General features: G+C 38.5%; 3 pseudogenes; all 3 read left to right on the forward strand.

Moving 5' to 3' along the window:
- The window catches only part of LOC139187197 (olfactory receptor 5M9-like), a 203973-nt pseudogene that overhangs the window by 156888 nt on the left and 19091 nt on the right, over positions 1–27994 (forward strand).
- On the forward strand, positions 2467–3415 carry LOC139187194 (olfactory receptor 5M1-like; annotated as a pseudogene).
- On the forward strand, positions 16974–27667 carry LOC139187195 (olfactory receptor 5M5-like; annotated as a pseudogene).

Genomic DNA, 27994 nt, shown 5'->3' on the forward strand with positions numbered 1-27994 from the left:
GACGGCAGCCCACCAGGCTCCCCCATCTCTGGGATTCTCCAGGCAAGAACACTGGAGTGGGTTGCCATTTCCTTTTCCAATGCATGAAAGTGAAAAGTGAAAGTGAAGTCGCTCAGCCATGTCCAACTCTTAGCAACCCCATGGACTGCAGCCTACCAGGCTCCTCCCTCCATGTGGTATTTCCAGGCAAGAGTACTGGAGTGGGGTGCCATTGCCTTCTCCAATAAGAGCTCTACTATCCTACAATTAGCCTTACAATCATATAAGAAACTTTTATTTCATGGGAATATTTAGGATTTTACACTTTAAATTTTTATTTAATTTGTTCAAGGAATCAAGGTAAAACAGAAAATGTTGGGATAAATAAATATTTTTGACCCCAATCTGAAAAATACACCATTATGCTCAATCTCTCCTAATGTGCTAAGTTGATGACAATATGTATTTTTATAATGATATACAGCTTTATTCACTGACTGATTTATCAGACTGTAACCCAGTATTTGGAAATTTAAAATAATCAGAGATGCCTCTCTTGTCTTAATGAGACTCTACTTTAATTCCTTTGATTGAATTGGCTGGAGTTATCAATGCCCTGGAAGGTAGAGGCTACTGAGACCATCTCTAGATTCCTTTATTCTCTAACAAATGCAGTATCAAACAATATTCAGATATTCTTTACTCATATTTGACCTCTCCTCCTAAATCACCAATTTTATGATACATCAATTTTATGAATGATCCTGGTTCTCAGTCACTTTTATACACAAAAAGTGCAAAATTCATCCAACCACATTTTTGTCCTTTCATAGTATTAAAAGTGATGGTGAACTTCTTTATTTTTGCCAAAGATCTCAGCCACATAGTATAAAGCAGGGTACAAAGATGTTGCATACAGATTTTGGTCTTGAAGGAAAACTAAAGATCTCAAAGCATGAAATTAAGGTTATGCCCTTGAGGGAAAAAAATCTATCTTAATTGGATTATAAGATTTTTTTTTAAAATACACTAGGGAATATTCCTAAGAAACACTTTAAATCTTCCCACCTTGTTTTAGAAAATATAGTAAGTCAGTTTTACAGGTAAGTCATTTTCTACATTTGTTCACTAAAAATGATTTTTATTTTGTGTGAAAATTAATATTCTCACCAATATTGAAAAAATTATTTTCATCATTTATACTTGTTTTGTCTATTCAAATGTTAATATTTCATGGCATCTCTGAAAAATTAAGTATTATAAAGAGGCTCTTCTGATGTGTATGTGAAAACTAAATTTAAAAAGCCTTAAGGTGAAATTCTTGAGGCATAATGCTTCCAGTCATATCTTACTTTCACACACACACACACAAAAACAGAAATGATAATTCCAGCTGGAAGCTAAGTCTGCATTTAAATATTATCCTAATGTGCTTTCCTAAACAAATATATTCAGAGGTGTGTCAGCTTTAAAAAATAATGGAAACAAATCCCTCTTCAGATATTTGAATTCTTTATTTACTGTTCATTTTCTGTCTTCTCAGGTTTTTGGCCATCTAAAAGCACTCCACCTTTAATTTTCCTCATAGTGTTTTCTTCTAAATGACACACTGCTGTAAACGTTTGTCTATGTGCTCAATACCTATTACCTCTCTTGCAATATATGGTTCACCAGGATATGTAATTTGCTCACTCATGTAACCCCAGAAGCTAGAATAGGAAAAAAAAAAAAAAAAGCCTCCTTAAAATAATGAGTGAAAGTGAAGTGAAGTCGCTCAGTCGTGTCCGACTCTTTGCGACCCCGTGGACTGTAGCCACCAGGCTCCTCCATCCATGGGATTCTCCAGGCAAGAATACTGGAGTGGGGTGCCATGGCCTTTAAAAAGCAAAAAGAACAATTCTTCATTCTGTACCTTCTTAGCCATATGTCAAGAGATGCATCTACTAATTAAATGTCTTCTGAATGAATTTAAGCTAGACAAGTATGGGTTTCAGGAGAAAATGCTGGACTGAACATATCTTCTAATGTGTGTCAAAAACAATAGTGTATCAGAGGTGCAGGGACCATAGAAACTCTGCATCCTTCATTTGTCCATTTGAATGATGCCACTGACCTGCTGCTTTCCAGACCTGGTTTTCATTCTTTTGGCTTTCTTTTTCACAGAATTTGGAAAAAAAAAAAATACTGAATATGGAGTTTTCCAAGAAAATAGGTTTAATTGTATATGTGTATACATGATTTACAAATAAGGAGAAAGAGAATGTGTGAGTTTGTGAGTGTGTGTTTCCAGTATATATGTAGAAAAATATATCTCAAAGAGATAAGGTGCAAATATTTACATAGATGATCTGATGCATTGGTTGAGAAGAGTAATTTCCTTATAGAGAGATAGATCAAGAGTAAATGACAAAAGAATGGAATAAATGCAGAATCAAGATCAGATAGAATTCTTCACTTTACCACTTTCAGTTTTTAAGGGATGAGAATATGTCTTCCCCTAACCACACTGCAGTGGCTGAATTCATTCTCCTGGGACTCACAGATGACCCAGTGCTACAGAGGGCCCTGTTTGGGGTGTTCCTGGTGATCTACCTAGTCACACTGGCAGGGAATCTGGGCATGATTGTGCTGATCAAGACCAATCCCCACCTCCACACCCCCATGTACTTCTTCCTCAGCCACCTCTCCTTTGTAGACCTTTGCTATTCCTCCAATGTTACTCCAAATATGCTGCACAATTTCCTCTCAGACCAGAAGACCATCTCCTATGCTGGATGCTTCACACAGTGCCTTCTCTTCATTGCCCTGGTTATCACTGAGTTTTATCTCCTTGCTTCAATGGCCTTGGACCACTATGTAGCCATCTGCAGCCCTCTACATTACCTTAGAGCACCAGGATGTCCAAGGACGTTTGCATCTTTCTAGTCACAGTCCCTTATACTTGTGGATTCTTCAATGGTCTCTCTCAGGCACTGCTGACCTTTCACTTGTCCTTCTGTGACTCCCTTGAGATCAACCATTTCTACTGTGCTGATCCTCCTCTGATAATGTTGGCCTGCTCTGACACCTATGTCAAAAAGATGGCAATGTTTGTGGTTGCTGGTTTCACTCTCTCGAGCTCCTTGTTCATCATTCTCCTGTCTTATGTTTTCATCATTGCATCTATCTTGGTGATCCGTTCTGTGGAAGGTAGGCACAAAGCCTTTTCTACCTGTGGTTCCCACCTGGCAATAGTCACTCTATTTTATGGAACCCTCTTCTGCATGTACTTGAGGCCTCCAACTGATAAGTCTGTAAAGGAGTCCAAAATATTTGCAGTCTTTTAGTTTTTTGAGCCCAATGTTGAACCCATTGATCTACAGTATGAGGAACAAGGATGTGATCCAAGCCATGTAGCAAATGATTAAGAGAAATCTTTCATAAAATTGCAGTTTAAGCATCTGTTCACTTGATATGACTAAGTGTCTATAACAACTTTGTGTTATAGAGATTAGAAATGAGTAACACAGAACTCTAACTGTTGATAGAACTCCAGGTTCCTTTTTTTTTTTTTTTTTTTGAGGATCAGATTCATTTAGACATTGGGACATGACGTATAGCAATCTCTTCTTTTGGTTAAGCAAAGAGCTGTGTTTCACTCTTAGCCAACAGAATATTCTGATGTCAAGATTTATATCCAGTTTGAAAATGTGTTTTAAAATCATTGTAAAGTACTTAACATTTTGCCTAAATTTTGTAGTCTTGAAAACCACTGTGGCTTTTAGGACCCAAATTTAAACTCAGTCTTTGCAATTCTTAATCCAATGGTTGATCTATTTGGAGTCTCTCATTGTTTAATATTCTACTTATTGACCTCTATTTGTGATTTATGTTTTTGTACTCTGTAAGTCTTTGTGTGAAACTTACCTCAGAAATTCTTGAGAGTATACATCAACATGTATGAAAATAATCATAAGTAACACAATTATATTTGAGTTCTCACTTTTATGTCATTATGCATTAAATCCTAACATATGAACTAGTGAGAAAATGATCATCTCCATTTATAAGCTTTACCTTGTTAGGCACAAAGAGACTAAATGACCTACCCAAAGTCATTCAGCCACTTAGTAGCACAAAGGCAATTTGATTCCAAATTCTCTCTCTTTTCAATTCATATTGAAGTGGCTGAACCTCTTTTGTGTGCATGATAAGTTACTTCAGTTGTATCTGACTCTTTGTGACCTTGTGGACTGTAGCTCACCAGGCTCCTCTGACCATGGGATTCTCCAGGCAAGAATACTGGAGTGGGTTGCCATGCCCTCCTCCAGAGGACCTTCCTAACCCAGGGATCGAAGCCACATCTCTTACCTCTCCTGCTTTGGCAGGTGGGTTCTTTAGCACCAGAATCACCTGAGAAACACAGCTAAACCCCTTATTATACAACAAATACTGGATGGGATGTTGGGGATGATGAATTGACCAGTTTAATGCTATAAATGATCATAGTGATTGTAATGAGAGCAAGATAACTAATAACAGCTAATGTGAATTTCTTCTACATGTCCTCAGGATAATTTGTGGGTAATATAATAGAACTGTCTTGTTGCATGTAAAGCAGGCAATTTTGATATGTGGAAGATTTATTTTGGCCATATTTTATGAATATATTTTTCAGATTATAAAACATACATGTTAATTATAATGACTAGAAAATAAAAACAAATGTGAAGAAATAAATTTTATGAGTTATGTGTTCTAAACCAACTAATGAATTCTCTTTGTGTTTTTAAATATTGCTTCTCAATAATATTATGCACATATATTATTATAATTGATAAAGAAAAATTGGAATCATGTGCTATATATAAATCTTGAGTTTCATTTGATAGTATAAGGTTACATTTCAAAGATACTATTTTCAGTGAACACCACTTTTAATGCAGTTAATATTAACAATTAAATCATACTAACTTAGTTACAAAAATAATTGAACATATTAATTGTAGAAAAACAAAGAAATACCAAAATATATAAAACGTAATATTTTCCCTGTATTGTTTTTTTTTAATTAATTTATTTATTTGGAGGCTAATTACTTTATAATATTGTAGTGGGTTTTGCCATACATTGACATGAATCAGCCATGAGTGTACATGTGTTCCCCATCCTGAACTCACGTCCCACCTCTCTCCCCATCCCATCCCTCTGGGTCATCCCAGTGCACCAGCCCTGAGCACCCTGTCTCATGCATTGAACCTGGACTGGTGATCTCTTTCACATATGATAATGAGAGGGTAACAGGCAGGAAGGCTAGGGGTTTCCAAATGGAGGAAATAGACTGCAAGTGTCAGACATTTTTCTCTCTCTTGAGTGTCAGGAGGAAATGAACTAGCGATATTTTTTTTCCCTTCTCTATACAAATTTAAAAGGAGGTTTCTCTTAAAATGCTGTGTTGCCATAATGACACTTGGTTTCACCTGAAGTTGACTATTCTCAAACCTTGAGCTAACCAATGCATTTTTCTTATGGAAACGTTTGTCTTAAGCTATGCTAATGTACTATGCATTTACCCCAGACTTTGTCTTCAAGTTGGTTCCACCTAATAGCTCAGAACCTACTTGACAAACCAGCATGCTATACTCAGACATTGTTCCCCTGACTGTGAAGAAAGCTGAGTTCTGAAGAATTGATGCTTTTGAACTGTGGTGTTGGAGAAGACTCCTGAGAGTCCCTTGGACTGCAAGGAGATCCAACCAGTCCATTCTGAAGGAGATCAGCTCTTGGATTTCTTTGGAAGGAATGATGCTAAAGCTGAAACTCCAGTACTTTGGCCACCTCATGCAAAGAGTTGACTCATTGGAAAAGACCCTGATGCTGGGAGGGATTGGGGGCAGGAGGAGAAGGGGATGACAGAGGATGAGATGGCTGGATGGCATCACTGACTCGATGGACATGAGTCTGAGTGAACTCTAGGAGTTGGTGATGGGCAGGGAGGCCTGGCATGCTGCGATTCATGGGGTTGCAAAGAGTTGGACACGACTGAGCGACTGAACTGAACTGAACTGAACTGAATCTGTGTAAACAAAACCATTTGTATGGTAATCTGCCCTTCTACAAGATTCAAGTCAATCGTTTTATGTCCTGGGATGAATCTTCTGGTGCCAAGATTATCCCAAAATGCATCTTATGGATGAGGGGCCTGGTACCATTCTGACTTTTAAGACATTCCTTTCTTTCATTAATAGACTGCTCAGTTCAGTTCAGTTCAGTTGCTCAGTCATGCCTGACTTAGCAGGGGGGCACTCTTTCTGCTCCCTTCTGATGACTATGTCAGGAGCTTTCTCTATCTCCTTTATACTTTAATAAAACTTTGTTACACAAAAGCTCTGAGCGATCAAACCTCGTCTCTGGCCCTGGGTTGAATTCTCCTCCAGAGGCCAAGAATCCTGGCGTCTTTTCATGGGTCAATGAAAACCTTTCAATAACATACATGTTTCAAAGCAATTCTCTCAGATCATCCCATCCTTGCCTTCTCCCACAGAGTTCAAAAGGCTGTTCTTTACATCTGTGTCTCTGTCTTGCACAGAGAGTCATGGTAACCATCTTTCTAAATTCCATATATATGTGCATTAATATACTGTATTGGTGTTTTTCTTTGGACTTACTTCACTCTGTATAACAGGCTCCAGTTTCATACACCTCATTAGAACTGATTCAAATGCATTTTTTTTAATAGCTGAGTAATACTCCGTTGTGTATATGTACCACAGCTTTCTTATCCACTCATCTACCAATGAACATGTAGGTTGCTTCCATGTCCTGGCTGTTGTAAACAGTGCTGCAGTGAACATCGGGGTACACATGTCTCTTTCAATTCTGGTTTTCTTGGTGTGTATGCCCAGTAATGGGATTACTGGTTCATATGGTAGTTCTATTCCCAATTTTTAAGGAATCTCCACACTGTTCTCTATAGTGGCTGTACTAGTCTGCATTCCCACCAACAGTGTAAGAGCGTTCCTTTTCCTCCACACCCTCTCCAGCATTTATTGTTGGTAGACTTTTTGATAGCAGCCATTCTGACCAGCGTGAGATGGTACCTCATTGGCTTCAGTTTCTTGTTGTCTCCTGAAAGTGTCCACACACAGTTCATTGTCACAATGGTATCTTCCTAAGGAAACTCACAATATATCTGCTTTATCTCAAATCCAGAGAGAAAGAGATACTACTGGCAAGACAAAAGTCACAATTTTATATAGCCTAATTATGGAAGTGACATCCATCATCTTTGCCACTTTCTGTGCACCCTCTTCAGCATTTGTTGTTTGTAGACTTTTTGACAGCAGCCATTCTGACTGACGTGAGATAATACCTCATTGTGGTTTTGATTTGCATTTCTCTGATAATAAGTGATGTTGAATATCTTTTCATGTGTGTATTAGCCATCTGTATGTCTTCTTTGGAGAAATATCTGTTTAGTTCTTTGGCCCATTTTTTAACTGGGTGGTTTATTTATCTAGAATTGAGCTGCAGGAGCTGCTTGTATATTTTCGAGATTAATTCTTTGTCAATTGCTTCCCTTGCTATTATTTTCTCCCATTCTGAAGGCTGTCTTTTCACCTTACTTATAGTTTCCTTTGCTGTGCACAAGCTTTTAATTAGGTCCCACTTGTTTATTTTTGCTTTTATTTCCATTAATCTGGGAGGTGGGTCATAGAGGATCCTGCTGTGATTTATGTCAGAGAGTGTTCTGCTTATGTTTTCCTCTAGGAGTTTTATAGTTTCTGGTCTTACATTTAGATCTTTAATCCATTTTGAGTTTATTTTTGTGTATGATGTTAGAAAGTGTTCTAGATTCATTCTTTTTTTTTTTTTTTTTTTTACAAGTAGTTGACCAGTTTCCCCAGCACCACTTGTTAAACAGATTGTCTTTCTCCATTGTATATTCTTGCCACCTTTGTCAAAGATAAGGTCTGAGGATTTATCTCTGGGCTTTCTATTTTGTTCCATTGATCTATATTTCTGTCTTTGTGCCAGTACTATACTGTCTTGATGACTGTAGCTTTGTAGTATAGTGTGAAGTTAGGCAGGTTGATTCTTCCAGTTCCATTCTTCTTTCTAAAGATTGCTTTCACTATTCGAGGTTTTTGTATTTCCATACAAATTGCAAAATTATTTATTCCAGTTCTCTGAAAAATACCGTTGGTAGCTTGATACGGATTGCATTGAATCTATAGATTGTTTTGGATAGTATACGGATTTTCACTATATAGATTCTTCCAATCCATGAACATGGTATATTTCTCCATCTATTTGTGTCATCTTTGATTTCATTCATCAATGTTTTATAGTTTTCTATATATAGGTCTTTTTTTTTTTCTTAGGTAGATTTACTCCTAAGTATTTTATTCTTTTTGTTGCAATGGTGAATGGAATTGTTTCCTTAATTTCTCTTTCTGTTTACTCATTGTTAGTGTATAGGAATGCAAGAGATTTCTGTGTGTTAATTTTATATCCTGCAATTTTACTATATTCATTGATTAGCTAAGAGTTGGACACGACTGAGCGACTTCACTTTCACTTTTCACTTTCATGCATTGGAGAAGGAAATGGCAACCCACTCCAGTGTTCTTGCCTGGAGAATCCCAGGGACGGGGGAGCCTGGTAGGCTACCGTCTATGGGGTCACACAGAGTCGGACATGACTGAAGTGACTTAGCATAGCATAGCATAGTAATTTTTTGGTGGAGTCTTTAGGGTTTTCTATGTAGAGGATCATGTCATCTGCAAACAGTGAGAGTTTTACTTTTTTTCCAATCTGGATTTCATTTCTTTTCTTCTTCTGTGGCTAAAACTTCCAAAATTATGTTGAATAGTAGTGGTGAGAGTGGGCACCCTTGTCTTGTTCCTGACTTTAGAGGAAATGTTTTCTATTTTTCACCATTGAGGATAATGTTAGCTGTGGGTTTATCATATATTGCTTTTATTATGTTGAGGTATGTTCCTTCTATGCATGCTTTCTGGAGGGTTGTTATTGTAAATGGATGTTGAATTTTGTCAAAGGATTTCTCAGCATCTATTAAAATAATCATATGGCTTTTATATTTCAATTTGTTAATGTGCTATATTACATTGATTGATCTGTAAATATTGAAGAATCCTTGCATTCCTGGGATAAAGCCCACTTCGTCATGATGTAGATCTTTTTGATATGCTGTTGGATTCTGTTTGCTAGAATTTTGTTAAGGATTTTTGCATCTATGTTCATCAGTGATATTGGCTGGTAGTTTTATTTTTTTGTGGCATCTTTATTTGGTTTTGGTATTAGGGTGATGGTGGCCTCTTAGAATGAGTTTGGAAGTTTACCTTCCTCTGCAATTTTCTGGAAGAGTTTGAGGAGGATAGGTGTTAGCTCTTCTCTAAATGGTAGAATGGTAGAATTTTTTGGTAAAATTCAGCTGTGAAGCTATCTGGTCCTGGGCTTTTGTTTGATAGAAGATTTCTGATTATAGTTTCAATTTCTGTGCTTGTGATAGGTCTGTTACGATTTTGTATTTCTTCCTTGGTCAGTTTTGGAAAGTTATACTTTTCTAAGAATTTTCCCATTTCTTGCAAGTTGTCCATTTTATTGGCATATAGTTGCTGATAGTAGTTTCTTATGATCCTTTGTATTTCTGTGTTGTCTGTTGTGATGTTTCCATTTTAATTTCTAATTTTGTTGATTTGATTCTTCTCCATTTTTTTTATTGAAGAGTCTGGCTAATGGTTTGGCTTTTTTTTTTTTTTTTTTTTTCCCGTGAAGCCCCTCCCACCTCCCAGAGCCATGGTTTGGCTATTTTATTCATCTTCTCAAGAACCAGCTTTTAGCTTTGTTGATTTTTGCTATAGTTTTCTTTGTTTCTTTTTTCTTTTTTCCCCTTTATTTCTGCCCTAATTTTTATGAGTTCTTCCTTTCTACTAACCCTGGGGTTCTTCATTTCTTCTCTTTCTAGTTGCTCTATGAGTAGACTTAGGTTTTTATTTGATCTTTATCTTGTTTCTTGTGGTAAGCTTGTATTGTTATGAACCTTCCCGTTAGCACTGCTTTTACTGAATCCCATAGGTTTTGGGTTGTGTTTTCATTTTCATTAGTTTCTATGCATATTTTTATTTCTTTTTTTAAAATTTCTTCTGTGATTTGTTGGTTATTCAGAAGTGTGTTGTTTAGCCTCCATGTGTTTGCATTTTTAATAGTTTTTTTTTTTTTTCCCCCTGTAGTTGACATCTAATCTTACCGCATTGTGATCAGAAAAGAGACTTGAAGTGATTTCCATTTTTTGGAATTTACCAAGGGTAGATTTATGGCCAGGATGTGATCTATCCTGGAGAAGGTTCCATATGCACTTGAGAAAAAGGTGAAATTCATTTTTTGGGGGAGGGGAGAAAGGTCCTATAGATATCAGTTAGGTCTAACTGGTCCATTGTATCATTTAAAGTTTGTGTTTCCTTGCTAGTTTTCTGTTTAGTTGATTTATCCATAGGTTTAAGTGGGGTATTACAGTCTTCCACTATTATTGTGTTACTGTTAATTTCTACTTTCATACTTGTTAGCATTTGCCTGACATATTGTGGTATGCCTATGTTGGTTGCATATATATTTATAATTGTTTTATTTTCTTCTTGGATTGATCCTTTGATCATTATGTAGTGTTCTTCTTTGTCTCTTTTCACAGCCTTTATTTCAAAGTCTATTTTATCTGAGTATTGCTATTCCTGTTTTCTTTTGGTCTCTATTTGCATGAAATATCTTTTTCCAGCCCTTCACTTTCAGTCTGTATGTGTCCCTTGGTTTGAGGTGGGTCTTTTGTAAACAGCATATATAGGGATCTTTTTTTTGTATCCATTCAGCCAGTCTTTGTCTTTTGGTTAGGGCATTTAAACCATTTACATTTAAGGTAATTATTGATAAGTATGATCCCGTTTCAATTTACTTTGTTGTTTTGGTTTCGAGTTTATACACCCTTTCTGTGTTTCCTGTCTAGAGAAGATCATTTAGCATTTGTTGGAGAACTTGTTTGGTGCTGCTGAATTCTCTCGGCTTTTGCTTGTCTGTAAAACTTTTGATTTCTCCTTCATATTTGGATGAGATCCTTGCTGAGTACAGTAATCTGGGTTGTAGGCTTTTTTCTTTCATCACTTTATGTCCTGCCATTCCCTTCTGGCCTGAAGAGTTTCTGTTGAAAGATAATATTCATTCTTTGTGTTTGATCTTAATTAATTTGATTAATATGTGCCTTGGTGTGTTTCTCCTTGGGTTTATTCTGTTTGGACATGCTTGGTTTTTTGGACTCGGATGGCTATTTCCTTCACCACTGTAGGGAACTTTTCAACTGTTGTCTCAAGTATTTCTCATGACCTTTCTTTTTGTGTTCTTCTGGGACTCTTATGATTCGAATGTTAGGGAATTTGACACTGTTCCAGAGGTCTCTGAAGTTGTCCTCATTTCTTTTTCTTTTTTTTATTTTTTCCTCCCTGCTTCATTTATTTCCATCATTCTATCTTCCACCTCACTAATCCTATCTTCTGCCTCAGTTATTCTACTGTTGGTTCCCTCCAGAGTGCTTTTGATCTCAGTTATTGCATTATTCATTATTGATTGACTCTTTTATTTCTTCTAGGTGCTTGTGAAACATTTCTTGCATATTCTCAATCCTTGTCTCCAGACTATCTGTAACTCCATTTTGTTTTCAAGATTTGGGGTCATTTTCACTATCATTATTCTGAATTCTTTTTCAAATAGACTCCCTATCTCCTCCTCTTTTGTTTGGTTTGGTGGGCATTTATCATGTTCTTTTACCTGCTGAATATTTATCTGCCTTTTCATCTTGTTTAGATTGCTGTGTTTGGAGTGGCCTTTCTGTATGCTGGAAGTTTGTGGTTCCTCTTTATTGTGAAGGTTCCTCCCTGGGGGAGGGTTTGGATGAGTGGCTTGTCGAGGGTTCCTGGTTAGGGAAGTTTGCATTGGTGTTCTGGTGGGTGAAGCTGGATCTCTTCTCTCTGGAGTGCAATGAAGTATAAAGTTGTGAGTTTTGAGGTGTCTATGGGTTTGGTGTGACTTTTGGCCACCTGTATATTAATGCTCAGGGTTATGTTCCTGTGTTGCTAGAGAATTAGCTTGGTATGTCTTGCTCTGAAACTTGTTGGCTCTTTGGTGGGGCTTGGTTTCAGTGTAGCTATGGAGGCTTTTGGATGAGCTCTTGTCAATTAATGTTCCTTGGAGTCAGGAGTTTTCTGGTGTTCTCAAGTTTTGGATTTAAGCCTCCTGCCTCTGGTTTTCAGTCTTACAGTAGCCTCAAGTCTTCTTCATCCATATCACACTGATGATAAAACATCTCCTTTCGAAGAGAATGGGTTGCCTTTCTGGTTGCCTGGTGTCCTCTGCCAGCATTCAGAAGTTGTTTTGTAGAATTTGCTCAGTGTTCAAATGACCCTTCTATGAATTTGTGGGGGAGAAAGTGGTCTCCCCACCCTATTCCTCTGCCATCTTAGGACCTCCATCCTCGTTTAGTGAAAGATTTTTAAAATTCTGCAATGCTTTAAAATTTTCAAGAGTTTCAAACACATGATTTTACATATTCTTATAATAACTCGATTTCCCCCTAACCCTATATTGCCTTTCCCCACTTCCTTCTCCCCACAGGTAGCCATAGTTTTGTTCCTATATTTGCGAGTTTGCTTTTTTGTTTACTTATCAAGTTTGTTGTATTTTTGCTATTCCACATACATGTCATATCATACAACATTTGTGTGTGTTTTCTTTTTATGCATTATTTCAGCAGTTTAATGCCCTCCAAGTGAATCCATGTTCTCACAAACAGCAAAACTGTATTCATATACAATAAGTCCTTTACATATGAACCTTCAAACTCTGAATTTTCAAAGATGTGAATGTGTTGTTCACATGTTGAATTACATAAGTTAGTTCTCATGACTGGTGTACATTATGTGTGTAAATCCTCTACAAATGGTTGTGCTTTTGTGTATTCTACTGTACAATAGTGTACATTATCTTTCTTTCAAAGATATCCAGAGGCAAGTGTAAAAGCAGTGTTGATTTTGAGGGGCACTTCAGATCCTCTCTATAGATTCCCACTTAACTACACTGGTTTGATGAATGGAAACACATGACATGATGAAAAAGATCACCAGAGGTGCCTCATCATCAATAGAAATGTCCTTTTCTGCTCTGTGTAGTTGATACCCATGTCCATCTCAGTCAGAGATGCTGCTTGATCATGTCAAAGGGGAGGAGGGAGCAAGAATTATCTTACTATTCTGTTTGCCCAGGTGACTCTAATTCTCAAGAAAGGGGTGGAGAAGCATGTATAAGCCATATTCTCATATCCAGTTTTATCTGCAATAATGCTGGTATTTTAGCTGCTAAAGAATCCACCTGCAATGCAGGAGACCCTGGTTCAATTCCTGGGTCAGGAAGTTCCCCTGCAGAAGGAGTAGGCTACCCACTCCAGTGTTTTTGGGCTTCCTTGGTGACTCAGACAGTAAACAATCTGCCTGCAATGCAAAGACCTGGGTACAACCCCTGGATTGGAAAGATCCACTGGAGGAGGCCATGGCAACCCACTCTAGCATTCTTGCCTGGAGAATCCCCATGGACAGAGGTGCCTGGTAGGCGACAGTCCATGAAGTCACAAAGAGTCAGACTAGTTGAGTGAATAAGTACAGCACAATTCTAGTAATTTTAATCTCTGACTCCTGTGTGTAGTCTTCAAGTGATCCATGACCCAGAAGGATGATGATTCAATGGTCCTTTTAGTATCCAGCAATGGCGAAGCCAGAAATATCACTTCAATCGCAACCTTTATTGAGCAATTATTGTGCAACACTCTGGTCTGGGTCAGGGATGTGAGACAAATCAAAATCCTACTCAGATGTTTTAACTTAAGAGAATTTAATGGAAAGAATTTAATTTAATAAGGAGAATACTGGCAGTGTTAAGTGAATCAGTCCAAGAACTTGAAGTACCTGTAGGCTAAGTTCATAAGGCAATTGTCATACCAGTACTGAAGCAGTCAACACAGGGCCTCTGTCAGGATTCTAGTGTCATAAGATCCAGGAAAAGCTTGCCAGGCCACGTTTTCAACACACACCTTAGCAGGAATTTTCCTTGAAAAGGTGCAGCCACCTTAACACTTCATTGTAAACCTGGGAGAAAATGAAGTTTGGATACTTTTCTCTTCCTCTCATTTCTGTTATGCTCCTGGTTTGTTCCATTGCCTAACTCATATGGAAACTAGACACTCAAGGAGCCCTATTGATGTAATTTAAGAATTAAGCTCCAGGTAGACCAAAAAAGAAAAAGATAAAAAAGGTAAACTGTATAGATGGTCTATACTAACACAGGAAGCATCATTAGCACATTTATATATCTGTATATCCATGGTGTTCTATTTGCTATGTGTTTATTATTATAACAATTAAAATATAAAGAGCAAGGTTCAGAATCAGTAAATAAGTAGTCCAAATGCAGCAAAAGTTATCTGACTGTCTGATGGTTTTCCTATATCATTCAGTCATCTATCTGCATGATAACTTAATAACTTACCCAAGTCAAGTCTCAAAATATCAAGACATTTAGGCACAAGTTAAAAAAAAAAATGAATCCCATTAGTATACCATTTCAGAAGATTTGATTCCCTGAAGATACTGGGGAGAGGCAAGAATCATGGCCTCAGTGGGCTTAAGATTTTAAAAAGAGTAAATCACTCAAGGTGGTTTATAGTCTAAATGATTTTCTGTGAGAAATAATTGAACCCTAGGGTGCTGATCCCTCTGTGACAATTATGGTATAAATTTCTCAGCTTCTTCATATTTGTGCTGTCACTGGGAAGTCACCTTCTTTCTCCAGTAGGACTATGTATTGAACAGTTTGCTGTGGTGTGTGCTTAGTCACTCAATCTTGTTTGACTCTTTGTGACCCCATGGACTGTAGCCCACCAGACTTCTCTGCCCATGATGATTCTCCAGGCAGGAATACTGGAGTGGGTTGCCATGGCCTCCTCCAGGGGATTTTCCCAATCCAGGGATCAAACCCAGGTCTTCTGCATTGAGGGCTGATGCTTTACCATCTGAGCCACCAGGGAAGCCCAAGAATACTGGAGTGGGTAGCCTATCCCTTCATCAGGGGATCTTCTGGACCCTGCAATCAAAGTGGGGTCTCCTGCATTGCAGGCATATTCTTTACCGGCTAAGCAAAATTCTATTTTTCTCATAGTACAAATATCTATAAATATACCATGGAGTGGTATCAAAATGGAAAAAGAAATAGATCAAAGGGTACAAGACACAGCCTCAGGTCGAGAGTGTCTGTCAAGAATAGAAAGCTTTATAGTGTCGCGAGCCATTTCTGTCCACTACTCTCTAAGATTACCTTGCCAAGTCAGTTCTTCACATCAGGTGGCCAAAGTACTGGAGCTTCAGCTTCAGTATCAGTCCTTCCAATGAATGTTCAGGACTGATTTCTTAGGATGAACTGGTTGGATCTCCTTGCAATCCAAGGGACTCTCAAGAGTCTTCTCCAACACCACAGCTCAAAAACATCAATTCTTAGGTGCTCAGCTTTCTTTATGGTCCAACTCTTACATCCATACCTGACTACTGGAAAATCCATACTTTAGACTAGACAGACCTTTGTCAGCAAAGTAATGTCTCTGCTTTTTAATATGCTGTCTAGGATCATCATAGATTTTCTTCCAAGGAAATGGTCTCCTTTATCATGTACAAAAGTTGCAAAATGCACTTTATGATTTCTTACATACTCTCTCAGTTTTATAAAAAATAAGGTTATTATTATCAGTGTGACCTTTAAAGAACTCAAATTGAATCTCTATCATACAGCTTATTCTTACATTCTGAAAGAGTTAAAATGAGGTAAAGTGACAACAAAATTATTACAATTTGGGGATGGGTATGTCAATCACTTTTTAAAAAATTGTCTTCTCCTCAAGGGGACATTTTTAATACATTATTTTATCCCAATTATTCCCTCCTTTAATATTTAACATCACTGATAAATCTGGATATATAAAAATAATCACATATTGTTTATGTACTGTATTTTTACCTGTATTTATACAAAAATGCCAATTTAATTTTGTGTCCCATGAGCCAATTGCTGCTGCTGCTAAGTCAATTATTGCCCTAAATAATTGGCTGAAATATACAAAGCTAAGGAGAGCCTGGGATATCTTACTGAAGTAAGATTTGGTAATGTAAGGGCAACCTGAGATAGGCAAGTGTGGATAAAATGAACATGCATCACAGGGTGAGGGACTAGCTTGAAAATGACCTTGAGGTTAGAGTGGCAGGTAGGCAGACACTGGTTCTATAAAGATATATCTGTTCCGTTTCTCTAAATGGTTCACCTGTTGGGGGAACAGAATGAATTTCAATTACTGACACTTTAGACACCACATCAAAATCATCCTGAAAACAAAGAATCATAGTTTTAAAGAAAAGCAATATTTAAAGGGATTGTAAGTGACCTATTCATGATAATGATTTGTAGAAAAGATCTAAGCTTCTCAACTATGAAAAGACTTGCAGAAAAGCATTTGAAACTATGTAATTGTGCTCTATATTAAGTTAAATATTAAAGCATCTAGTGCATGATTACTAGGTTATTTCTGGATATTTAAAGAAAAATTTGATGTGGAACATTTTTAAAAACTACTGAATTTCTTATACTATTGCTTCTGTTTTATGTTTTGGCTTTTTTTGGCCATGAGGCATGTGGGATCATAGCTCCCTAAAAGGGGTTCAAATCCTCGTTCCCTGCATTGCAAAATAAAGTTTTAACTGCTGGATCACCTAGAAAGTCCCCTATGTAACTTATTTATGCAATATGTATTTAGAAGTTTGAAAGAAGTAGGCATTGATGATGTGAGTAATGGAAAATGATAAAAAAAATGCATTTTTATTTCATTTACTTTAGACATCATTGGAAGCTGAGCAAACACAATGTTAAGGGAAAACTACACAGAAGTGACTGAGTTTATCCTCCTGGGACTGACAGATCGAGTTGAGTTGCAGCCTGTCCTTTTTGTGGTCTTCCTAGTCATCTACCTGATCACAGTCTTCGGCAATGTGAGCATGATTTTGTTAATCAGAACTGACTCAAAGCTTCAGACTCCAATGTACTTCTTCCTCAGCCACCTCTCCTTTGTAGATCTCTGTTATGCTACCAATGTCACTCCTCAGATGCTGGTCAATCTTTTATCCAAGAGAAAAACTATTTCCTTCCTTGGTTGCTTTATATAGTTTGACTTTTTCATTTCCTTGGGGCTCACAGATAGCTATATGCTCACAGCAATGGCTTATGACCGCTACACGGCCATCTGCAAACCCTTGTTATATGGCAGCAAAATGTCCCCAGGTGTCTGCCTCTCTCTCGTTGCTACATCTTATACATATGGCTTTGCAAACGGTCTTGCACAGACCATCCTGATGCTCCACCTCTCCTTCTGTGGACCCAATGAAATCAACCACTTTTATTGTGCGGACCCACCTCTCCTAGTCCTGGCCTTCTCAGACACTCATGTCAATGAAACTGCCATGTTCGTGGTGGCTGGTTCCAATCTCGTGTTTTCTCTCACCATCATCCTCATTTCCTACATTTTCATCTTTACAGCCATTCTGCAAATGCGTTCTCCAGAAGGGAGGCGCAAGGCCTTCTCCACCTGGTGGGCTCATCTGACAGTTGTCACTATGTTTTATGGCACACTGTTCTGGATGTATCTGAGGCCGCCTTCTGAGGCATCTGTAGAACAGACCAAAATTGCAGCTGATTTTTATATCTTTCTGAGTCCTATGCTTAACCCTTTGATCTACAGCCTTTGGAACAAAGATGTTAAAAGAGCAATAAGGAGAGTAATGCAAGAGAAAATTTTTGTTTAATTAGGTACAGAGGTTTAATTGGCCAGAGGTATGTAGTATATTTGTATTTTCTGACCAATTAGAGAGAATTTTAAATTAATAAGTCACTTTTTGTCATTGACTTAGTTTTTCCTTTTGAAAAGAATCTGTCAGATCATTAGCTTGTGTCATTTCAGTGTATTTAAAAGGAATACCACGTGGAAATTCAATGACAAGACCAGACAGCATTGCTATTTTTGTAATATTAGTAAAGGACAGATAATTCTGTGCACAGTACTCATTAAGGTAGAAAGTTATAAAAGGCAGAATTACCAATGATCCTAAGACAATGCCAATTTGTTTGATTTGAGGGGTTTAATATTTTCCAAATTATTTTCCAAAACTTGTCAATCGTATAAGGAGAAAAGTTTTTTCTTTGGTTGGTTGGTTTTTCCCTTTGTTCACATTATATATCCAAGATCTTTGGGTATCTTAAATTACTACTTAAGAACTATACTAACGGAATCCTCATTGATTAAATGTTTGACAGAAATGCCAAATTTCCTTTAGATTTTTAAAAATTATTTCTTTAAAAAATTTTTTAACCAAAATGCCTCCAGCACTAACTTATATTAGGGTTTCACTTTTTTTTTTTAAATTATGCTCTGTTAACAGCTCACAGACAAAAATAGTGAATGATATAAAGAACACTTTTTGAAGCATAACTAATCATCATTAAGTTTTCACACAGTGACACTTGTTTCAAATTTGCACAAATCTCCACTTCATGGACCTGACTGCTCACCTTTGGCGTCTCCCCCGGGACATACAAGTTGGGGAAGCTCACGATGCTGGAAAACTCAGAAGAGATGAGAGTTGAGCAGAACTTGGTTCTGTTAGGTAAATCAAGTTGATTTTTTAAAAAACTGATTTTTCTAAATTCCATGTATATGCATTAGTATACTGTAATGGTGTTTTTCTTTCTGGCTTACTTCACTCCATATAATAGGTTCCAGTTTCATCCACCTCATTAGAATTGATTCAAATGTATTCATTTTAATGGCTGAGTAATACCCTAACCCTAACCCTGTATACAAGACAGCAAAAGAGACACTGATGTATAGAACAGTCTTTTGGACTCTGTGGGAGAAGGAGAGGGTGGGATGATTTGGGAGAATGGCATTGAAACGTGTAATATCATATATGAAACGAGTCGCCAGTCCAGGTTTGATGTACAATACTGGATGCTTGGGGCTTGTGCACTGGGACGACCCAGAAGGAGGGTATGGGGAGGGAAGAGGAGGAGGGTTCAGGATGGGGAACACATGTATACCTGTGGCGGATTCATTTTGATATATGGCAAAACCAATACAATATTGTAAGTTAAAAAATAAAATAAAATTTAAAAATTAAAATGAATTATGGTAAAAAATAAAGTGAGTGCATTATTGAAAAAAAATAAAGTAAAAGACAAAAAAAATGATTTATAACTGATTTGTAATTTTAAGTTTCAGGTATACAACATCTGAAAGTTGCTCAGTCGTGTCCGACTCTTTGTGATCCCATGGACTGTAGCCTGCCAGGCTCCTCTAATCCATGGGGATTCTCCAGGCAAGAATACTCAAGTGGGTTGACATGCCCCTCTCTAGGGTATCTTCCCAACTCAGAAATCGAACCCAGGTCTCCCACATTGCAGGCAGATTCTTTAGAGTCTGAGCCACCAGGAAAGCCTGGTGTTCAGCATAGTGATTTACAATTTTTAGAAATGTTAAAGAGGCTTTTCCAGTGGCTAAGTGGTAAAGGATCTGCTTGCAGTTCAGGGGACTCAGAAAATTCAGGTTTCAGAACTGGGTTAGGAAGATCCACTGGTGGAAAAAATGTATAAAAAGCAGTAAGAAGAGCGATTCAAGAGAAGCTATTTGCCAAATAGTGTAGACATTTTGGTTACTGGTATGTAACATATCTGTATTCTCTGATCAATCAGTGAGCACTTTAATTTAACAAGTCATTTTGCCTATTGACTATTCTTTTCCTTTTATAATTCACCTATGAGACTTGGAAGAATGTTATCAAATTGTTAGTTTTGACTCAGTATATTAAAATAATACCACACATATATTAAGACACAAGACCAAACAGCATTGTCATTGCTCTATAACATTAGCAAAAAACAGATTATTCTATCTATATTACCCATAGTCACCAAATATGTGAACTTGCTTGTTGGATTTTTTTTTTTTGTATTTTTTTATTCAAATTATATTGAAGTGAAAACCTTTAGGAATCTCAGGTTATTACTTCAAGATATATCTTTAGCTATTAGTACTGGTCCAATAGAATCTTCATTCATAAGATTGTTGAAGTAAATCCTAAATATCCTACAGAATATTTTTATTATATATTTTAAGTGTTTTAATCTATCTATATCACCATCACAAAACTAGTTTTGAGGTTCCATTTTTTTGTTGTTTTGTTATGAACCATTTCCAGCATACATCCAAAATATAAAGCAGCATAGACTACCAGAGTCAGGATAACTAGCAGTGTTAGGATATCATGCAATGCCACATTTTTCATTTTTTAAATTTTTTTTCTATTTTTTTAAATTTTTTAACTTTACAATATTGTATTGGTTTTGCCATATATCAACATGAATCCACCACAGGTATACACGTGTTCCCCATCCTGAACCCTCTTCCCTCCCTGTACCATCTCTCTGGGTCATCCCAGTGCACCAGCCCCAAGCATTCAGTATCATGCATTGAACCTGGACTGGTGACTCGTTTCATATATAATATTATACATGTTTCAATGCTATTCTCCCAAATCATCCCACCCTCTCCCTCTCCCACAGAGTCCAAAAGACTGTTCTATACACCAGTGTCTCTTTTGCTGTCTCGTAATAATCTCAGATATGCAGATGACACCACCTTTATGGCAGAAAGTGAAGAGGAACTAGAAAGCCTCTTGATGAAGGTGAAAGTGGAGAGTGAAAAAGTTGGCTTAAAGCTCAACATTCAGAAAACGAAGATCATGGCATCCAGTCCCATCTCTTCATGGGAAATAGATGGGGAAACAGTGGAAACAGTGTCAGACTTTATTTTGGGGGGCTCCAAAATCACTGCAGATGGTGACTGCAGCCATGAAATGAAAAGATGCTTACTCCTTGGAAGGAAAGTTATGATCAACCTAGATGGCATATTGAAAAGCAGAGACATTACTTTGCCAACAAAGGTCCGTCTAGTCAAGGCTATGGTTTTTCCAGTGGTCATGTATGGATGTGAGAGTTGGACTGTGAAGAAGGCTGAGCGCTGAAGAATTGATGTTTTTGAACTGTGGTGTTGGAGAAGACTCTTGAGAGTCCCTTGGACTGCGAGGACATCCAACCAGTCCATTCTGAAGAAGATCAGCCCTGGGATTTCTTTGGAAGGAATGATGCTAAAGCTGAAACTCCAGTACTTTGGCCACCTCATGTGACGATTTGACTCATTGGAAAAGACTCTGATGCTGGGAGGGATTGAGGGCAAGAGGAGAAGGGGACAACAGAGGATGAGATGGCTGGATGGCATCACTGACTCGATGGACGTGAGTCTGGGTGAACTCCGGGAGTTGGTGATGGACAGGGAGGCCTGGCATGCTGCGATTCATGGGGTCGCAAAGAGTCGGACATGACTGAGCGACTGAACTGAACTGATACGGGATTATTGTTACCATCTTTCTAAATTCCATACATATGCATTAGTATACTGTACTGGTGTTTTTCTTTCTGGCTTACTTCACTCTGTATAATAGGCTCCAGTTTCACCCACCTCATTAGAACTGATTCGAATGTATTCTTTTTAATGGCTGAATAATACTCCATTGTGTATATCAGCCACAGCTTTCTTATCATCTTGGAGCATAGTTGATTAACAATGTTGTGTGAGTTTTAGGTGTACAGCAAAGCAACTCAGTTATAACTATACATGTATCTATATTTTTCAAATTGTTTACCCATTTAGACTATTGTAGAATATTGAGCAGTCCTCCCTGTGCTATAACAGCAGGTCCTTTTATTTCATTGTTTCAGAAACTCAGATCCATCACCTCTCCATGTCATGGACACTAGGGCTCATCTTTGTCATCTCCTCCTGAAGCATATCTGGGGGAAAGACTATGACACTGAAACATGCTTAGAAGAGATGGGAACTGAGCAGAGCAGCGTCCTATTAAGTCTATCCAGTAAATTTTCTTTTATCAGATCTTCAGTGTCCTTACAGATGTTTGAATTTTCAGACATGAAAATGGAGAATGATGATGTGGACTTGCCTATTTTCTTTTGTAGTTTTTAAAACTATTTAGACTATATTTTTAGGTCTTATCAACTGCTGAACTGGTATTATTCCTTTGATCACTTATACTTTCTATCCCTTCTATGATGTATAAAGTCTAAAAGCCTTATTTGTCTGATATTCACATATATTTGGCTGTTTATTTTTTGGTTTTGGTTGGTTATGTCCAGTATGTTTATTTTTACCTTTTTTTTTTTTTTTTACCTTTTTTATTTTCAGGCCCCGAGTCCTTTTGATCACTATTTCTTATTTTATTGTGGATATTGACACTTTTGAATATTTCTGACAACTTAATTTGTGCTTTTCACAAACTTTTTTGTGTTTTTTCTCCTCTTTACCTACTGTGAATTAAATCATATTTTGCAACTTTCTTTCCTTTTTAATCCTTGTTTGACTATGACACATTCTATTTTCTATTATTAGTAAGTTCCCTTAAACTGTGTATGCATACTTGTCTTAACTTAGTCTTCATTAATCAGTATATCTACATTGCTATTAAATAATGAAAGGAATATGCTGCTGCTGCTAAGTTGCTTCAGTTGTGTCAGACTCTGTGCGACCCCATGGACTGCAGCCTACCAGGCTTCTCCGTCCTTGGGATTCTCCAGGCAAGAACACGAGTGGGTTGCCATTTCCTTCTCCAATGCATGAAAGTGGAAAGTGAAAGTGAAGTCGCTCAGTCGTGTCTGACTCTTAGCGACCCCATGGACTGCAGCCTACCAGGCTCCTCCATCCATGGGATTTTGTGGGCAACAGTACTGGAGTGGGGTGCCATTGCCTTCTCCCAAAAGGAATATACAATATTTTAATTATGAATTCATCCTGCTTCTAACTTATAAACTGTCATTTGCAGGTATAGAATAAATCATCAATAGTAAATTATTTATTAATGAACTTTAAATATTATCTTTATTGTATATGATTACAGTTATATTAAATGGTGATTCAATGTTCATGTTCCTTTAACTTTCATATTTATCAATTTTTCTCTCACTATTATAGTAACCCACTCCAGTATTCTTGGCTGGAGAATCCCATGGACGGAGAAGCCTGGTGGGCTACAGTCCACGGGGTCACAAAGAGTCGGACACGACTGAGCGACTTCACTTTCACATTATATGGCACCCATTCTTCATTTATGGTTTAGTTTTATTCTGTGTGATATATATCCTTAATCAGTTCTTTCAGTGAGAGTCCCTCTCTATCCACTTATCTGAGAATATCACTTGTCCATTCTCAGAGGAGAATTTATTTGGGTATGAATGTAGAAAGACAGATACTTGCTTTCAGTATTTAAAATATCTTATATTCTGGCTTATTTTTGTTTAGCTATGCAGGCGGCTGCAACGACCGGTGCACTAAGCGCAGGTGGCTGCAACGACCGGCGCACTAAGCGTGGCCGAGAGGAGCTACCCCATGTCTGAGGTCAGGGGCAAAAGCCAGGAGGACCCAATGCCCGAAGGGCGGCGGCCAAGAGGAGTTACCCCACGTCCGAGGTCAGGGGCAGTGGCCAAGAGTGCCAGGCTGCGATGGCGCAGGAACAGCCAAGAGGAGCTGCCTTGCGTCCGAGGTTAGGGGGGTCGGCTGAGAGGAGCTACCACGCATCCGAGGTCAGGGGTGGGGGCGGTGGCCAAGAGGAGCTACCCCGTGTCTGAGGTCAGGGGCAGCGGCTGGGAAGAGCTACCCCACACCGACATGCCCGAGGCCAGAGGTGGCGGCTGGGAGGACCAACCCCACGTCCAAGGAGCCATGGCTGTGCGGGCACAGGAGGGCCTAGAGGAGCTATCCCACGTTGAAGGTCAGGAAGGGCGGTGGTGAGGAGATAACCCTCCTCCAAGGTTAGGAGCAGCCGCTGCGCTTGCTGGAGTAGCCATGAAAAGATACTTAGCCCAAGGTAAGAGAAACCCAAGTAAGACGGTAGGTGTTGCAAAAGGGCATCAGAGGGCAGACAAACTGAAACCATACTCACAGAAAACTAGTCGATCTAATCACACTAGGACCACAGCCTTGTCTAACTCAATGAAACTAAGCCATGCCCATGGGGCAACCCAAGATGGGCGGGTCACAGTGGAGAGATCTGACACAATGTGGTCCACTGGAGAAGGGAATGGAAAACCACTTCAGTATTCTTGCCTTGAGAACCCCATGAACAGTATGAAAAAGCAAAATGATAGGATACTGAAAGAGGAACTTCCTAGGTCAGTAGGTGCCCAATATGCTACTGGAGATCAGTGGAGAAATAACTCCAGAAAGAATGAAGGGATGGAGCCAAAGCAAAAAGAATACCCAGCTCTGGATGTGACTGGTGATAGAAGCAAGGTCTTATGCTGTAAAGAGCAATATTGCATAGGAACCTGGAATGTGAGGTCCATGAATCAAGGCAAATTGGAAGTGGTCAAACAAGAGATGGCAAGAGTGAATGTCGACATTCTAGGAATCAGTGAACTGAAATGGACTGGAATGGGTGATTTTAACTCAGATGACCATTATATCTACTACTGCAGGCAGGAATCTCTTAGAAGAAATGGAGTAGCCATCATGGTCAACCAAAGAGTCCGAAATGCAGTACTTGGATGCAATCTCAAAAATGACAGATTGATCTCTGTTTGTTTCCAAGGCAAACCATTCAATATCACAGTAATCCAAGTTTATGCTCCAACCAGTATTGCTGAAGAAGCTGAAGTTGAACGGTTCTATGAAGACCTACAAGACCTTTTAGAACTAACACCCAAAAAAGATGTCCTTTTCATTATATTGGACTGGAACGCAAAAGTAGGAAGTCAAGAAACACCTGGAGTAACAGGCAAATTTGGCCTTGGAATACGGAATGAAGCAGGGCAATGATGTACAGAGTTTTGCCAAGAAAATGCACTGATCATAACAAACACCCTCTTCCAAAAACACAAGAGAAGACTCTACACATGGACGTCACCAGATGGTCAGCACCGAAATCAGATTGATTATATTCTTTGCAGCCAAAGATGGAGAAGCTCTGTACAGTCAGCAAAAACAAGACCAGGAGCCGATTGTGGCTCAGATCATGAACTCCTTATTGCCAAATTCAGACTCAAATTGAGGAAAGTAGGGAAAACCACTAGACCATACAGGTATGACCTAAATCAAATTCCTTATCACTATACAGTGGAAGTCAGAAATAGATTTAAGGGCCTAGATCTGATAGATTAGAGTGCCTGATGAACTATGGAATGAGGTTCGTGACATTGTACAGGAGACAGGGATCAAGACCATCACCATGGAAAAGAAATGCAAAAAAGCAAAATGGCTGTCTGGGGAGGCCTTACAAATAGCTGTGAAAAGAAGAGAAGTGAAAAGCAAAGGAGCAAAGGAAAGATATAAACATCTGAATGCAGAGTTCCAAAGAATACCAAGAAGAGGTAAGAAAGCCTTCCTCAGTGATCAATGCAAAGAAATAGAGGAAAACAACAGAATGGGAAAGACTAGAGATCTCTTCAAGAAAATTAGAGATACCAAGGGAACATTTCATGCAAGGATGGGCTTGATAAAGGACAGAAGTGGCATGGACCTAACAGAAGCAGAAGATATTAAGAACAGATGGCAAGAATACACAGAAGAACTGTACAAAAAAATCTTCACGACCCAGATAATCACGATGGTGTGATCACTGACCTAGAGCCAGACATCCTGGAATGTGAAGTCAAGTGGGCCTTATAAAGCATCACTACGAACAAAGCTAGTGGAGGTGATTGAATTCCAGTTGAACTCTTTCAAATCCTGAAAGATGATGCTGTGAAAGTGCTGCACGCAATACGCCAGCAAATTTGGAAAACTCAGCAGTGGCCACAGGACTGGAAAAGGTCAGTTTTTATTCCAGTCCCAAAGAAAGGCAATGCCAAGGAATGCTCAAACTACCGCACAATTGCACTCATCTCACGCTAGTAAAGTAATGCTCAAAATTCCCCAAGCCAGGCTTCAGCAATATATGAACTGTGAACTTCCTGATGTTCAAGCTGGTTTTAGAAAAGGCAGAGGAACCAGAGATCAAATTGCCAACATCTGCTGGATCATGGAAAAAGCAAGAGAGTTCCAGAAAAACATCTATTTCTGCTTTATTAACTATGCCAAAGCCTTTGGCTGTGTGGATCACAATAAACTGTGGAAAATTCTGAAAGAGATGGGAATACCAGACCACTTGACCTGCCTGTTGAGAAACCTATATGCAGGTCAGGAAGCAACAGTTAGAACTGGACATGGAACAACAGACAGGTTCCAAATAGGAAAAGGAGTACTTCAAGGCTGTTTATTGTCACCCTATTTATTTAACTTATATGCAGAGTACATCATGAGAAACGCTGGACTGGAAGAAACACAAGCTGGAATCAAGATTGCCGGGAGAAATATCAATAACCTCAGATATGCAGATGACACAACCCTTATGGCAGAAAGTGAAGAGGAACTAAAAAGCCTCTTGATGAAGGTGAAAGTGGAGAGTGAAAAAGTTGGCTTAAAGCTCAACATTCAGAAAACGAAGATCATGGTATCCAGTCCCAAGACTTCATGGGAAATAGATGGGGAAACAGTGGAAACAGTGTCAGACTTTATTTTTGGGGGCTCCAAAATCACTACAGATGGTGACTGCAGCCATGAAATTAAAAGACGCCTACTCCTTGGAAGGAAAGTTATGATCAACCTAGATAGCATATTCAAAAGCAGAGACATTATTTTACCAACAAAGGTCCGCCTAGTCAAGGCTATGGTTTTTCCAGTGGTCATGTATGGATGTGAGAGTTGGACTGTGAAGAAGGCTGAGCGCTGAAGAATTGATGCTTTTGAACTGTGGTGTTGGAGAAGACTCTTGAGAGTCCCTTGGACTGCAAGGAGATAAAACCAGTCCATTCTAAAGGAGATCAGTCCTGGGTGTTCTTTGGAAGGAATGATGCTGAAGCTGAAACTCCAGTACTTTGGCCATCTCATGCGAAGAGCTGACTCATTGGAAAAGACTCTGATGCTGGGAGGGATTGGAGGCAGGAGGAGAAGGGGATGACAGAGGATGAGTTGGCTGGATGGCATCACCGACTCGAGGGACGTGAGTTTGAGTGAACTCCGGGAGTTGGTGATGGACAGGGAGGCCTGGCGTGCTGTGGTTCATGGAGTCGCAATGAGTCTGACATGACTGAGTGACTGAACTGAACTGAACTGAACTGAACACATTTATCCTTATCAGTGTCCTGAGAATGTGCTCAGCAGAAGGAAGAAAGCTTTCTCTACATGTGGACCCCACTTGACAGCGGTCCCCATATTTTATGGAAATCTTTTCTTCATGTGTCTCAGAAGTCCAACTGAAGAGTCTGTAGAACAGGGGGAAATGGTGGCTATGTTTTACACCACAGTAATTCCTAAATGTTGTACTCTATGATTTTTAGTCTCAGCAACAAAGATGTGAAGGAGGTCATGAGCAAAGCAATTAGCAGAACAGCTTTAACTAAATAAAATTGAAAGTTAAAGTATATGATGAGACCCATGGTTCAATAGAAGGGGTAGACAGTTATCATTTCTTTTGGGTAATTTTGAGGAAATTTGTCATTTATGTTTTCCATGAATAGATGAAGATTATATATAATTGAAAATGGAATAATAGTGTAAACATAAAATAAGCAGATTTGAAACAAGAGTCTCTGGGTCTATGAAATCTAAGTTTAGTAGGTGTGACTGGAAAAAATTTTATGTAAAATAGTTGCAATTTTTATAAATTCACTGTTTTTTTTTAATTTTATTTTTTAACTTTACAATATTTTATTGGTTTTGCCATATATCAAC

The sequence above is a fragment of the Bos indicus genome, chromosome 15 (genome assembly GCF_029378745.1).
Source record: "Bos indicus isolate NIAB-ARS_2022 breed Sahiwal x Tharparkar chromosome 15, NIAB-ARS_B.indTharparkar_mat_pri_1.0, whole genome shotgun sequence".
NCBI classification, from domain to species: Eukaryota; Metazoa; Chordata; class Mammalia; order Artiodactyla; family Bovidae; genus Bos; species Bos indicus.